Source organism: Piliocolobus tephrosceles, chromosome 9 (assembly GCF_002776525.5).
Source record: "Piliocolobus tephrosceles isolate RC106 chromosome 9, ASM277652v3, whole genome shotgun sequence".
NCBI lineage: Eukaryota > Metazoa > Chordata > Mammalia > Primates > Cercopithecidae > Piliocolobus > Piliocolobus tephrosceles.
Window position 1 is genome coordinate 67,614,656 of NC_045442.1, and position 13,672 is coordinate 67,628,327.

The 13,672-nt window shown below is 47.4% G+C and overlaps 1 long non-coding RNA gene across 1 annotated transcript; it reads left to right on the top strand.

Annotated features, from left to right (window-relative positions):
* Positions 1 to 3,551: 3,551 nt before the first annotated feature.
* On the top strand, positions 3,552 to 6,053 carry LOC111537886. Its single transcript, XR_004229126.1, has 3 exons — positions 3,552 to 3,695; positions 4,892 to 5,012; positions 6,003 to 6,053. It is a non-coding gene; the product is annotated as an uncharacterized LOC111537886 (long non-coding RNA).
* Positions 6,054 to 13,672: the final 7,619 nt, after the last annotated feature.

Below are 13,672 nucleotides of genomic sequence, written 5' to 3' on the forward strand. Positions count from 1 at the left end.
TTGTATTGATACATAATAGATGTACATATTTTCAGGGTACATATGATAATACACTGATATCATTTGTAAAGATCAAATCAGTGCAATTGGGATAGTCATCACCTTAAATATTTGTCTTTTCTTTATGCTAGAAACATTTAAATTATTTTATTATTTATTTTTTAATTTTTAATAGAGACAGGGTCTCCCTATGTTGCCCAGGCTGGTCTCGAACTCCTGAGCTTAAGCAATCTACTCACCTCGGCCTCCCAAAGTGCTGGGATTACAGGCGTGAGTCATCGCACTTGGCCCAAATGATTCTCTTCTAGCTATTTTGAAATATATCATAGATTATTGTAAAGTGTAGTGAATACTGATCCATCAAACACTAGGTCTTACTGGTGCTGTTCTGATTCTGGAAAAAGCCCCCACATTCCTAGCCCACTTCCCATGCACTCCCTCCAGGCTGAAGGATGTGAGGTCCTCTTCCCAGCACTCTCACTCGACAGCCTCCATCACTACTGCACTGACCCGCCCCACTCCTTGGAGTTTAATGCCTCTGGACTTCTTATGTCCGTGGTACTTCCCTCTAGGAGTCTTATGTGGGTCTTAATCTGGGGCCCCTGGATGGAAAGAGGGATTCAAGGAACCCCTGAGATCATATGCAGAAGTCTGTGTGCTTTGGGGGAGCGGCTATAGCTTACATAAGATAGTCAAAGGGGTCCGCATTCCAAGAAGGTTTCCGAGCCCCTGGGTGCCAAGTTACAGTGAACTGTCCTGTTTAGTGGTGTTCCTGGACAGAGCAATGGACAGAACACAGTGCTTAAGAGCAGGGACTTAGAGGCCAGACTGCCTGATTTTGAACCCCGACTCTATGTCTTATTAGTCAGTGATCTTGGGCAGGTTTCTTAACCTCTCTGTGTCTCTGTTTCCTTATCTGTAAAAGGGATTGACAGTGTGTCTATCCTCATGGGATTGTTGTGAAGATTAAATGAGTTAATCCACACAAAGCTCTCCATTCAGGCTAAATGATTACTTCTCCTCCCATCGCCCTTGGAGGTTGGCAGGGCAGAGGTTATCCTGACCACTTTTTCAATGAGGAAGAATGACAGAAATAATAGCCCAGTTCCAGAGCTCTGCCTGCAAGTGCAGCAGGTCCTGCTGACTGTTTCATGAAATCATTGCAAAGAGGAAGTCTGCACACTGCTTTCAGAGGCGGGAGGATTCCTTTTAGAGAACTGGGGAATAAACAGATCTGTCAACAATTTCAGTCCCGGTCAAGTAGTGAGAACCAATCATAGGTCATAGGATGCAAGAGGTGGCTTTAGGCGTGAGTCAGGAGCCACACACCTGAACTGGCCTGTTAGCATCTTCACGGTAACCTCCTTGAAGTCCCTCTGTCTAATCAGATTTCCAGAGAAATAGAGGAACTACTGCTTATTGAGCACTATGAACTGGGCAAGTGAATGCATAATCTTACTTAATCCATACAGTCACTAGGCAGAAGGATTATCATCCCCATTTTGTATGTGCCAAAACTAAGACTCACTCACATAGCTGCGAAGTGGCAGAACCGAGATTCAAACTCAGGTCTGCCCGACTCCAAGACTCAAGTGCCTGATGGTCACAACAGCAGTAGAATCACCTGGATTAGCATTAGAATCACCTGGAGCACTTGGTAAGTGCAGATTGCTGTATCTGCTCCCAGAGTCCCTGATTCCACAGGTCTGGTGTGGGACCTGATAATTTGTAGTTCCAACAAGTTCCCAGGTGGTGCTGATGCTGCTGGTCTGAGAACTCCACGTGGAGAATCACTGTGCTAAACCAGAGTGATGAGGGGTTGTCAGGAGCTCACACCTGGCCCGGGGAGAGAAAGTGAGGGCTTCATCTGCTGCTGTTCCAGCTGAGGGCTCAGGAACTGGAAAGTCTTTAATGAAGCTAATGCATTGTGGACACTCACTCAACCTTCCTTGAAAATGATCACAGATTCAGGGCAGAGCCTTTGCATTTTAAGTACCAAGCTCATCTTCTTCACCACGCCCCAAGGTTGGCGCCTGGTGGCTTTACTCCTCACTTGTGTCTTTCCCACCTGCTCCCTTCAGCTGAGGCCCAACACTATCAATATTCAGGAGGGAGGAGGGAGAGGGGCGGGGGTGAGACAGCGAGGCTGAGGGGTAAGTCTCAAGGCGGGCGTGCAATGATAGGCTGGAAGGCGCTAGGATCTCACCCCCTCGCAGGCATTCCTGTAACTGGGGAGCAGTGGGTGGAGGGTGCGGGGCTGCCTCCTGCCAGGGCACAGTCACACCTCCTACCTGTTCTCTGGAACTCATTAGCTGCTGAGGTGATGTTAACTGTTTTTCATTTTCTGAGTCTTTGCTGAGACTCAAAAAGGGGAAATGAGCCATTACCAACTAGCAACATTTTTTGAAACAGAAACTGAATTGACTGCATTTTCTAATAATGTTGTGTGAACTACGAATGCAGAACTCTGACCTTGTCTTTCAGAAGACAGACATCTGTGGCTTGCCTTCTGCTTATAAAGCTCTGGGAGAAAGGAATAGGAGGGGGTGAAATGTCAAAATGTGCTGGCCCTGTCCTGTTGTGAGAATGTCGGGAAATTTCGCTTTCCTTGCTTTCTGCTGCTCAAGATCCTCAGGCTCTGCCCTGTTGTGTAAGGAACAGCCACTTCGATTTTTGAAATAGGGGAGTCAGGACACAGGGCTTGGAATCAGAACTCTGAACCTCAGTATCCTCATCCGTAAAATGGAGATATTAATCCTGCATGCCTCGACATTCTGATCATGTCAGAGTGCATTGTGAACTGCAAGAAGCATATCAGGTATTAGCTCTTATTATCCTGCCCTCAGATCCATTTGCACCCCATCCTATGGGACAAGGAGTCTGTAGGACCAAGGGGACATGATAACCGGGAGCTCACAGCCCTCTCCCCTTCTGCCACGCTCTGGGTACGAGGGACACTTGAATCCCTTGCCCAGATGGGCTTGAACCTACAAGGAAGGGCTGGGAAGGCCTTTTTCTAGACCCATGGCCCCAAGGGCAGACTGCTAAGGGCACTCCAGGGTGCAAGGGATGGCTGTTTGCAAGGGGTGCAGAGTTGGGACTTACAGGTTGGGGTATCTACATTTGTATACAGGAGACCCTTCTAGATGTGGGACTGAGCAGAATTCTGAGAAGTCAGAGAATTCTAGATTCCAGCTTGACCTTCCAGGTTGTTATAAAGGTATACATGTGTCAAGGTAGAAGGGAGAACATTTTAAGTTTAGCCGTTGATGCATAACTTCCATATGAAAACACCTGGTATAGGGCCTCCATGTGTATTACTGTCCTGGGCCCATGCTCATTACTAGAAGTTTGAATTCACTTCCTTTGAGCCAGGCAGACCTCTTGCTTTCCTCATTATTTGTACCTGTCTTCCTATTTCCCTGTCCTCTGTCTTCCTAAATATGCATATCTGAGCCTTATTAGGATATATAGCCAGGATTGGTAGAGATTTAGGGGGCTCCCTTTCCTCTCTCCCTTAAACCATTTCCCCCACCTCAGGACATGTGGGACAGATGATAGGCAGGGGCCAAGGGTCCTCTCTGGTCAATGGCTGGCCTCCTTTTTTACCTCTTAAGAGGTTTGAAGATAGTGGTATCTGTGTAACTTCATGGTAAGAAGATAGAGCTCCGTTCTCCCACCATGGTAACCCTAAGGTAAGCCAAGAGGCTCCATCTTGTGGGGGGGGGGGGTTTGTTGTGGGGAGCAGGCCCGAGAAGCCTAGATTTTTGCGCAGAGAACTACAAGAAGAGTGATGTTGCCTGCCGCTGTCCCCATCTCCATCCTGGAAGGGCACAGGTCGTCAGCTGGCAGGAGAACGGCAGCTGGCGAAAGGCAGCAGCCAGCGACTTCATCACTTTGAGTTGGGCCCCTTCTGGTGTAGAACCTGGATCTCCTAACTTCCTTGGCTTGCCACTAGGGTGTCATTATCCACAATTTGCTCCATGTAAAACCCTCTTTCAACATCCCCTTGCTACCCAGACACTGTTTGACAGTGCAGAGACTGGTCCAGAAATGGGGTCGCTTGCCTCTGTAAGTCAAGCGTCTCCTGCTTCAGAAAGTAAGAGGAGGAGAATAGCTGTTCCCCACTTGCTTCTTGGGGGTCCTGGGAGGATGCAGCAGTAGTAGAACAGCTTTTGGTACATATGAAATCCTGCTGAACAGCTCATCTCACCTGTGCCTGAGATGGCGATAACGCAAAGGAGGAAAAGCGCAGGTGGGAGTACAGAGGTGGCAGGCTTGTCAGAGAGCTTTGTGAACTGCAAAAAGCCTATCAGATATTAGCTCTTGTTATTATCCTGCTCTTAGATCCATTTGCACCCCATCCCACCTGCCCCAACAACCCTAAGAGAATCAGAGCAAATGCTTATTAGACATGAGCACTGAAGGCTCCAAGGACTACTGCAGCCACCGTTTCTTCACAGGTGGAAAGAGAATGAAGTGCTGATACTGTGCTGAGTGACTTTGGGCGCTACCAAGCAGAGGATTAAACACAGAACCTCAGCACATCCAAGTTCTCCCCTTTTCAATACTTTCAATCCTGATTACCCACAGGAGAAACTTTCAGTTTAGTGCTTGAATTCTTCAACACCTCACTAAAACTCAACAGTCTCTCTTTTTAACAAAGAGCTCAAGGTTTTGCCCACTAGAATTGAAAACAATATTTTAATTTTCATCTCTTTATGTGGTTTCTTACTTTCTATTTATGGCAGGTGATAGTGGTTTTCCATTAAAGTAACGACATACACATTTTAAAAGTAAATATAAGTAAATCAACTAAAAAACATTTAAGAAGTACTTTAAAAAAAATACAGATGGTACTTGGACGTGACTTATATTATTCGTTTCATAGGCAAGGAAAGGGAGAACCAGGCAGGAGTCCCCAAACCCCAGTGTGGTATAAGCTGACATTTAGGAAGAACACAGACAACTGTCTCCGCTGACTGAAGGCCAAACAGATACCCATGGGCCAGGTAAGTTCTCCCTTTCACATTTAGGACCCCCATTAACAAGAGTCTGCCTTTTTTGGTTGATGTTTTCGCCATTTTCGTTTTAGCCAAGAACAAATAAGAACGTCTGGGGCTACTGATTGATCCCTTTAAATTGAGGGCAGAAAGCTGGCCATTTTTCAGAAGCGAAGGGCGTCAGTTGTGGCATTAGGTATAACTGGAAGTGGGGGAGGAAGGGGCAAAAATAGAGGTGGAGCAAAGTGTAAACAGGAAATAGAAGACACAAAGCCGAACCAGCTGGAACATTTTTAAGGGCTTGAAACTCCAGGGAGTGGTGGAAACAAACTCCAGATTGTTCCTGTCCTAAGTAAACACAGCAATGTGTCTCTCACAACGCACTGACCACAGCCACTCTTTGATACTGACAGAACTATTGCTTATTAAAACTACTATGATGATTTGCCCACTAACCTCTACTGGGCCCTCAGTAGCTGTCCGGCACCTGGCTAAGACTGAACATCCTGTTATCAATCCTCACAGGAAGACTTCAAGTGAAAATTGCAGGCTCTGGACTTGACTACCCTGGGTTGGAAATCTGGTCCTGTAGAGCTGTGTGTCAGAGCAAATCAAATTCTTCCCTGAGCCTATTTCCTCATTCATTATACCCATTATACTAAATGGGTGTAATAACTATTATATTTCTTAGACTTCAACATTAGAACATTTATCAGGGGTAGGAAGTAAGCAACCAATAACAATGTCACTTATTATTCACTGTTGGTATTATCAATACCAGAAGAGCAAAGAAGCTTCTGAAGTTTGTCAACCTTAAATAATAAGATATAGAAAACATGACTATAGAGTTTATTCAAGCCCAAAGCTTGAGGATGGCCACCCAGGAGCATAGATTCAAGTTTCCCTGAATGTACATGCTGAGTAGCAGCAATTAGAAGTGGGTTTGTTTGTGTATGTGTGTGTGTGTGTTTTGAGACGGAGTCTCCCTTTGTTGCCCAGGCTGGAATGCAGTGGTGTGATCTCAGCTCATTGCAAACACCACCTCCTGCATTCAGGCGATTCTCCTGCCGCTGCCTCAGCCTCCCGAGTAGCTGGGATTACAGGTACCCACCACCACGCCCGGCTGATTTTTATATTTTTAGTAGAGATGGGGTTTCATCATGTTGCCCAGGCTGGTCTCGAACTCATGACCCCAAGACCTCGCCCTCCCAAAGTGCTGGGATTACAGGCGTGAACCACCGCGTCTGGCCCTGTCTTTTCTCAAAGTCACTTGGCCCAATGTCACAGAGCTGAACCAAGTTGGTTAGGCTGAGGGATAGGTCCCGCAGTGCTCAGATCTCCGGGCCTCAAGGCCCAGGCTGGGGTGGCACGGTAGGGGCTGATGGGGAGGTGCCCAGGCCGCCGGCGGATGCTCCCGGAAGATGCTCTAAGCTGCCGTCCGGGTCTTCTCTGGGATCGGGCTACCTGGAGACTCCCACGGCGGCGGTGACACACCAAGCGGGGTGAGTTGAATCGTCAGGTCCGCAAAGCCACCTCGCTCAGCAATTCACGGCTATGCCGGGCCCGCCGCGCTCAGCTCGGCCAGAAACAGCTCCTAAAGCCAGGGCCTGGACCGCCCTCGCTGGCCTCTGGCAGGCAAAGGGCCACACGCCACGAAACAGATGGTCGCGAGCGGCTTCCGGGAGCCGCGGGGCAGGCCGGGAGCCCGGCCCTACAGCCAAGACCCGCGCGGGGGCATCGGTAGTTACCCGGCAACGGGGTGGACGCCCAGTCGAGGGGGCGGAGCCAGTAGGGCTGGAAGAGCCAGCAAGAAAGCTCTAGGGAGAGGCGACCTGCCAGTTCCGGAAGTAGCTTTTTGTTTTGTCCCCAGATCACTCTTTCCTACCTGATCTTGGAGGAAGATCGTCGAGGCAAATGATAAAAAACAGAAATAAACCAGGGGAGCAAATAGTGATAAAAATGATACTCATATTTGTTGAGCACTTACTGTCGGCCTGGCTCTTTGCAAGGATTATTTGATCATCTGATTTTGTAGGGGAAGTATGGTTACTGTCCCAATTTGTAAATGAGAAAACAGGAGTTTAGACAGATTAAGCATCTTGGCCAAACTACCTCAAACTAGGGAGTGGAAGAGCTGGAATTTGAAGTTGGGTGGTCCTGAACTCAGGTGGCTTGTGTTCTTAATCAGTCAAACCGTGGACACTCATTTCAGTTCAGCAAACCTAAGTCTGTGTTCCTACTAGACCATGCGGGGCCAATCCAGATTTTATGGGATCTGAAGCTTAGACAATTTGGGGGGCCCTCTTTTGGAAAAAAGAATAAAAAATTGCAAATATAAAATCAGGTATAAAAACGAACTTATTTAGAATGTAAAAAGAAATCACAATAAAATATTGTTGCTAATTTTACAAAAATATACGACCATATGAATGCATAGCTAGGGACTCATTGAAGCCATCTTTGACCCTTAGCTTCCCTTGAAATCCTTCAGATGGCAAATTACCTTGCAAGCTTCTCTGAGGTTCTCCTCCTCACTCTGTCTCCCAGTCAAAGGACCTGAAGATCCTAGCAACAGGCTTAATAGGGCTTTTCTGGCCATAGGAACAATTTGGCCTGAGTCAACTTGAGTGCCAGAGGGTGAATGCCCTCAGAAGCAGCCCCCAAATACTGATGAACAGAGAGTTGGTGGATAAATTCCCTAGCTTCCTCATCCCTCAATTGAGATCATGCTGAGACACTTAGTGGTTCTTAGGGCGTAGTCCCAAACCAGCAGCAATCTGTACCACTTGAGAACTTGTTAGAAATGCACATTGTCAGCCTACTACTACGCTGTACCTACTGATTCTAAAACTCTAGGGGCTGGGGCCTAGTCACTGGTGTTTCAACAAGCTCTCCTAGTGAGTCTGTGCTGAAGTTTGAGTACGACTGTTCTGCTAGGCTGTTCCCCAGAGCTCCCTTATGGGCTTGAGCTCCCGTTGTCTACACTGGTAACCTGCTTGATAACACATCTTATTTTGGTCTCCTTCCCTTTCTTGTCTCACTTCCTCATTCTTCAGCTGGAGCTTCCTGAAGTCACTTCTAACAAACGACTCGCACTTAAATCTTTGTCTGGGCTCGGCTTCTAGAGAAACACCACCTCAGATGAGAACAACTGGGGGAGGTGTCATTGCCCGATGAGGCTGGCTTCAAGGAGAACAAAATGCTCTGCTAAATCCTTTGCTCTCGTCTGCTTCACCTTCACCATGCCTCAATTGAGAGGGAGATGTTGCCCCCCCACCGGGGAAACTAGGGTTTGGAGGATTTCAGTGGCTTGCCCAAGGATTTGAATCCAGGTCTGCCTGAGTCCAAAAGGTGAGCTCCTTACCAGTGAGGACAGAGGGTCAGTCCACGTTTTGCTGTCTTGTCATTCCTACTCTTCTCAGAACAGGCAAGTGTTAAATGAAAATTATAGGAGGCCATTGTTTTGGACTAAGTTTCTGAATTAGGCCCCAACAGACCAGGCTAAAAATCCAAAGGGAGTCACCCATGCTAAAGTTCCATGTCTCTAAACCCAAACTAAGTAATTACCTGAAAAGAGGTAGTAGGCAATGTCCCAGACAGGCCAGTTCAAATCTGAACAGGCACGAGAGTGAATCCCCTCTGCTTTATTCCTTATACGAAAGAAGTAGCGTTGAGTAGCCTGATGTTAATGAATCCAGTTATTTTTCTATCATTCTGTCTCCCTGTCCCCACCTCATGAGGAAAGTGGCTCTGAAGCAACTAATAGGCTCTTTGTTCTTTGCTTCTGTTCCTTCAGGCCTCTCTGTCTATAAAACCAACTCCCTCTGCTCAGCTTATCGAAACACTTATTCTATTTTATGGAATGAAGTGTTGCCAGATTCTAGAATTGCAATAAAGCCATCTGAGATCTTTAAAGCTTAATTTATTGTCATTTTGTCTTTTGATTCAGGGATCCAGTTTTGTTGTGCGGAGTGCTATAGGCTGGACACTTCGGAAAAATCCAGAGTGCACTCTGTGGACACTGCTGGCCTGAAATAGTGGGGCACACTGGCCTGAGAGTTCCCTGGCTCCCAGTGCCTAAGGTCCTTCACCCCATGCTCCCTCAAGGTCCATCCCTACACCCTCCAGCCCACAGCATGTGACCAAGCATGTGCCCTGTAACCTGAAGCTGGAGCCCTTCCTTTCACAGATACCTGGAAATTGAGCCAGATCTGCATCTGAGGGACACTAGAAGGGTTGGGGAGGAGTGCTTACCCCTGAACTCTGTTCTGTCTCATGTTTGGAGGCCCAACGTCATTTGGTTCTTCAGATTTCCAGCAAACTATCGCTCTCATTCCTTTCCCGCATGCCCTCACCCCAAGGCTTTTACACCTAGGAGGAATGGCCCTGCCTTCTCTGGGCCCACAGCTCCTGTGGCTTCAGGTTTCAGCTGTCTTGTTAACAATTTTTCTCCCTGTGATGTAGGAACGATGACTGTGTTAACAGGTTGGGGGGCGGTTGGGGACACTAACAAGATGACAAACCTTGGTCTTTGGCTCTGCGGCTGACTTTGAGTGAGTCCTTTTTTACCTCTCAGAGCCTCATTTTCTCATCTGTAAAGTGGGGAGTCCTGCTCCCCTCCCCTGAGGTTGTTCTAATGAGACTGTGCTCATAGAGCACAGTAGGTGAATAACATGGGCACGCACGGTGATGGGTGCAGGTTGCAATTGGGACGTCCCTCTGTTCCCTCTATCACAATTGATGAGGGAATTTGGGGCTGGTCTTGACTTTTGCAGGACCTTGGTCTCCCAGTAGGTTGCTGGTGATGCTCAAAAGGTAGGGGTCTCTCCCCAGGACTCTGGCAGCCTGCCCTTCCGGGAGGAAGGAGACAGAAAGGGTTACTTTGGTAATCACTAGGCTTAAGGATGCCCCAGTGCTTCACCCTGTCCCAAACCGACCCCCACTCCCACCCTCAAGTCTAAAGTGGATCCCTGTACAATAATCTCTCATCATGCCATTCACTCTTCCTTTGTGGCACTTATTATAAGTGCTAATTACTATCAATATCTGTTTTTTTAAACAAAACTTTATTATGAAAAGTTTCCAACATTTACCAGAAAAACCCAAAACAGAATAGTATCACAGACTCCCTATACCTATCACTCAGCTTCAACAATGATCAACTCGAGGTCAATCTCGTTTTATCTCTACCCCTACTCACTCCTGCCTCCCTAGTATTAATTTGATGCAACACATCTGTAAGTGCTTTGGTAGGTATTGCTAAAAATAAGGGCTCTTCTGTAAAATATAACCACAAATACATGTCATTATACATTTATCCAAACCCATAGAATGTACAACTCTTAAGAGTGAACCCTGATGTGAACGATGGACTTGGGGTGACGATGATGTGTCAATGCAGGCTCATTACTGTATCACATGCTCTGCTGCGCTGAGGGATGTTGATACTGTGGCACGCTGTGCACAACATGGGGGCAGTCTCTGTACCTTCTTCTCAATTTTGTTGTGAACTTAAAACTACTCTGAAAAAAAGTTAAGTCTTAAAAAGTAAAATCAAAAGAGTAAAACTCCTGTTATTAAAACTAAAAAATGAACAATAATTCTTTGGTATGTGATTATTGTTAAATGTGTATCTCCCTCCACTGGGTCGCGAGCCTCGTGAGAGCTTGCGTGAGGCCTACTAGGTCCTTGGTGAGTAATTGTTGGATGGATGGAAGAATGGATGGGTGGACAAAGGGAGCTGGGAGCCCACTTTGCTTTCCATGGATGCTGTCTGATCCCTTCAACACTGGGGTGTGTTCACTGCCTTGCAGGTCCACAGACCCTCTCATCCTCTTGGATGTGAGCACCACCAGGGAGCTGAAAACCTTTCTCAGTTTTTTTTCGCTCTAACCTGCCTTCCACAGAATCAGGCAACAAGTCACTAATCCTCTCCTGTTGGTTGCAGCCTGCTCCCACTGTGCAGCTAATTCCACCTTCCAAGTTAATCATCATGCTTAGCACTTTCAATAAGGGCTTTTCATCTTCAGAGCACTGCTCAGCCATTAGCTGATTACTGTAATCTGTCCAACTCCCAAGACGTCAACCAGCATAGCAACGAGAGGCTTCCCTTATTCTCTTGGAGACTCAGTTTCCTCATCTGTAAAACTGGGTTAATATACCTAACTGGCATGGTCGGTGTAGGGATTCAGTAAAATGAAGTCCGGAAAGTGTCTGGCACTGTCCTTTGACACCTAACAAGCCCTCAGTAATTGTTTATTATCTGTTCTCTGTATAGTGTAGAGGTTAACTCTCATTGGAGAGCCCAGAAAAATCTGGATTTGAATCCAGCTTCCTGTACTTAAAGTTACATTTCCTGAGCCTCAGTTTTCCCATCCCTAAAATGGGGGTGATGGTACCTGCCTCAGTTGGCTGAAAGATCAAATGATGTGACATATGTGTGTGATGTGCTGGGCACAGCATGAGGCACCTAGGGAGTCCTACCCGGAAGGAAATGGAGGCAGGGAAGGAGAAGGAGGCTATAGGCTCCTTGGGAAGGTGCCAGATACTTCTTTTCTCCTCTGTCCCTCAAGATGTTTGAGGGGAAGAAAAATGCCTGTTGTACTCACCATAACAACTCCAGCCAACTACCCCTTTGCCCAGCTGTGTACTCAAAAAATAAGTAAAGGAATTCGGTGTGCTATGGGTGGAACTACATCTCAACAGGACTGGACAGTTGGAAGAATTTCAGATTTTTCTTTATCTCACACCCAGAGAAAGCAAACAGGCCAGGGATGATCCCCACATATTACAGATGAGAAAACTGAGGCTCAGGGAGAATAAACACAAGGCCTGCAAACATTAAGAGCTAGAGCCTCCCCATCCCAATTTGGATGCATCAGGAGACGTGTCTAAGCTTTGCACTCCAGAGGAGCTGGGTCCCTGTCTCAGCTAGAGTTACAGGTCTTCTTAAGACCTTCTAAAGCTACAAGGATTCTGCCTGCTAGTCCTTCCTCTCACTCCGCCTGGTATGGGACTGTATCCCAGTGCACCTGTTTTTAGTTACTGAGAATTTCAACATCAGGGCAGCCATCAACAGCCGCTGTGGTTGTAACTGTGCAACTCTAGCAGAGAGATCTCATTCATCATAACAGCAATGAATCAGCAAAGAAGTTAAGTCCTCACCATAAAGTTGGGGGTGACTCTAGGAGGTGATAGAGGTCACTCTCTACACACTGACTGGGCCAGGGTTAGGACCCTTGTTCCAGGAACCAGGGCTCCTGGCACTCCCTGGATAGGCAGGGTCTGGCTTCAGAGTGGCAGCATCAGGAGGCTGATCTCCACCCTTCCTAGGGAGAAGCGTAGGAAGGACCTGGGAACTGAACTCTAAGTTCCAAAATGTGAGGAAGTTGAAGAAAGGGAGCAAGATTCTGAGCTGGGTACTTCATGTGCATTATTACATGTACCATATCATATGTAAGCAATAATTTATTCTGATAATAAGACCCTTTGGGGCCAGGCGCAGTGGCTCATGCCTGTAATCCCAGCATTCTGGGAGGCTGAGGTGAGTGAATCATTTGAGGTCAGCAGTTCAAGACCAGCCTGGCCAAAGTGGTGAAACCCCGTCTCTACTAAAAATACAAAAATTAGCCAAGCAGTAGTGGCGCATGCCTGTAATCCCAGCTACTCGGGAGGCTGAGGCAGGAGAATCACTTGAGCCTGTGAGGCGGAGGTTGCGGTGAGCTGAGATCATGCCACCAGACTCCAGCTGTCTAGGTGACAGAGAGATGCTGCTTAAAAAAAAAAAAAAAAAAAAAAAAGACTCTTTGGATAGGCACCATCAACCCATTTTACCGATGAGTTAACTAGGGCACACAAAAGTTAATTAAGTTGCCCAAAGTGTCACACAGCAAGGAAGTGACACAGGTGGGATTCAAATTCAAGCCTACCTGACTCCAGGCCCCAAAATGTTGCCTCTGGTTGTTACCTGCATTTTATAAGGAAGGCAGCTGAGGCCCAGAGATGGGCAGTGATTTTCCCAGAGTCACACAGCCAGCTAGTGGCTGGGCAGAGACTGAAACCAAGAGTCCAGACTTCCAGTTCCAATATGAGCCCATAAAAGTACCTGGCCCATAGGAGATCTTCAAGTCATATTTGTTTTAGAGACAGGATCTCACTCTGTTGCCCAGACTGAAGTGCAGCAACACAAACATGGCTTATTGCAGCCTTGACCTCCTGAGTCAAGTGATCCTCCTGCCTTGGCCTCCCAAAGTTCTCGGACTGCAGGCATGAGCCACTGCACCTGGCCATCCATTAATATTTGTGATAGAAACAAGGCTAGGGAGAATCCCTGAATGGTTGAGGATAGGGAAGCAGCGGGGAGGAGCAGATGGTGAAGAACAGGCCTTGCTGGAGACCACTAACCTGCTGCTTTTTTTCTGAAAGTTGCCCTTTAGCCTTCCCTCCAAAGTAGGGACTGGGGAGGTGACCCAGACCTGAGAGGGGTGAGAGGTGTCATGCAGCACTCGGCCTGCAGGTGGCGCCCGCACTGCAGTTCTGGACTCCCCCAGGGAATGGGAGCCTGCAGGGGATTTTCCTGTGGCAGGGCAGGGTGGGGCCAGGGCAGTGGGTCTCTCACCAGCGTTTTCAGGATGCCCTTAGACAAAAGCTCCCCTCTCACCCTGGCTGCC